This window comes from Triticum urartu, chromosome 4A (genome assembly GCF_056163025.1).
Source record: "Triticum urartu cultivar PI428250 chromosome 4A, HENAU_Tu73, whole genome shotgun sequence".
In the NCBI taxonomy this organism is placed as follows: Eukaryota; Viridiplantae; Streptophyta; class Magnoliopsida; order Poales; family Poaceae; genus Triticum; species Triticum urartu.
Window position 1 is genome coordinate 98869747 of NC_141876.1, and position 1986 is coordinate 98871732.

The 1986-nt window shown below is 46.3% G+C and overlaps 1 pseudogene; it reads left to right on the forward strand.

Moving 5' to 3' along the window:
- Positions 1–226: 226 nt before the first annotated feature.
- On the forward strand, positions 227–1781 carry LOC147974971 (uncharacterized; annotated as a pseudogene).
- Positions 1782–1986: the final 205 nt, after the last annotated feature.

A 1986-nucleotide genomic window follows, 5' to 3' on the forward strand; every position in this document is an offset into this window, starting at 1 on the left:
GGGGGGCGTGAACTGGTGCCCCACGCCGCCGCGGTCACCGGAGCGGGAAGCCTCGCCGCGGGAGGAGGTGGTGCAGGCACCTGCCACCTTCCACCATGCCGCCCCCTGATACGTCTCCAATGTATCTATAATTTTTGATTGTTCCATGCTATTATATTATCAACCTTGGATGTTTTATATGCATTTATATGCTACTCCCTCCGTCCGGGAAAAGTTTTCTCCGTCGATGTTTTACGAAAATCCCCTCTCCTTTCTTCCGACAAGCCATGCAGCCCATCGCGCCTGCTTGGTCGCCTCTGCACGCGCCAGCGGCCTGCTCTGCCGCCTCTCCGCCTGCTCCGTCGCCTCGCCACGCGCGGGCCACCTCCTCCCCCTCATCTCGCCGCTTCTCTTCCTTCGCACAAGGAGATCCAGAGGTAAGGATCCCCTTTTCTGCAAAGCCCATGACTTCCCGGCTCCGGCGGCGGCGCTCATCCTCGAGGGAGTTGGGGCTCGATCTGGAGGCATGGAAGATCCTCAAGCTCCTCGTCCTCGAGCTCCTCACCCACTAGTTCCTCCTCCAGACCCCTAGCGGCTGCTGCGGAAGTCGACGGGGTGGGGAAGACGACCACTGCATGGGGAAGACGAAGACTTGCTCTAGCCACATGCCACTGCCCGTGCTCGTCTTGCTGCTGCCAATTCCCTCCTCGAGCTGGCGGACTGATGATGGAGGACCGGCGCCGTCGCTGCCGCTTCTGCTTCTGCTTCTGCTGCCCGCTCGCCCACGGTAGCGCAGGTCCGTCTTCTAGCTGCTGATTTCCGTCTGGTGAAGCAAGCATCTGAGCTAGTTTTGTTCTTGTCCTCTTGGACTTTGCAGTGATTAGAGGAGGACTTGGTGCAGAGAATGGAGTACGAGTACGAATACTGCTTCCGTTGATCTCAGGTGAGCTTGCTAGACGAGTATAGATGCACCCTTGATGATTTTAAAACTAGTGTTAGCCATGGAATTCGAGAGAGCAACCACACATTGAAACAGCATTGGGCATACAGTATGCTTTGATCTCCAATGTTCAACTACTGTTAGCTTGAGATAAACATACAGTATGCTTGACTGTATAACTGTATTTTTTCCTGAACATATGCTTGAGATGAACATGCCACTGTCCAGTAAGATAAGATAAAACCATGACTTTGACTAGGAAGCATGACAATCTCAAACTAATTGAGTAAAAATTCAGTAAACTTGTGCGTCTAGGAATCAAAACCTGAACATCAACTTGACAGATCAAAAGTTCAAAACCTGGTAGATCAAAACTAATTGAGTAAAAATTCAGTAAAATTGACAGATCAAAACCTGACAGAAATTGACAGGTTTTGAAAGAAAATGACAGGTTCTGAACATCAACTTGACTGAACAAAGATCTTGACTGAATAATAGAGTTAATTCTGATTGTTAACAGCAGAGTAATGGAGTGAGAAATCTTACTGTAATTTCAATTACTGTAGTTACCGAAACCTCAAAAGTTAACTGAAATTTTTGTCCTCTTGGATTCAGCTACTGAACATGATCACTATTGAACATGATCATATTCTCATTGTACTTGTGTTCAAAAGTTAACTGAAATTTTTGTGAAGTTTTAAACAAAATGATTACTATTGCATCTAGGAATCATTGTTCTGCTGCTATATGTAGTGGTGCTGCTATATGACCATGCTGGAATATGCATTTCCATAGACTGACTGATGACTCAACATATTCTTGACTTTGTTACATATCTTACTGATTCTTCTTGACAGTGTAAATTCAGACAACAACAGTAACAGTTAACTGAACATCTTTTGAGTGCACTTATCACTCCAGAAAACTTTCAACAAAACATTCTTGCTGAAAGTTAATTGTGATCCTTTCCCCTGTAGTTGGGCTAGTTACAGGTTACACATAGACCCGTCATCCAGTTGGAGTTGAGCTGCTAAATGCAAAATAGACTTTCGACGGCTCTGATTTAT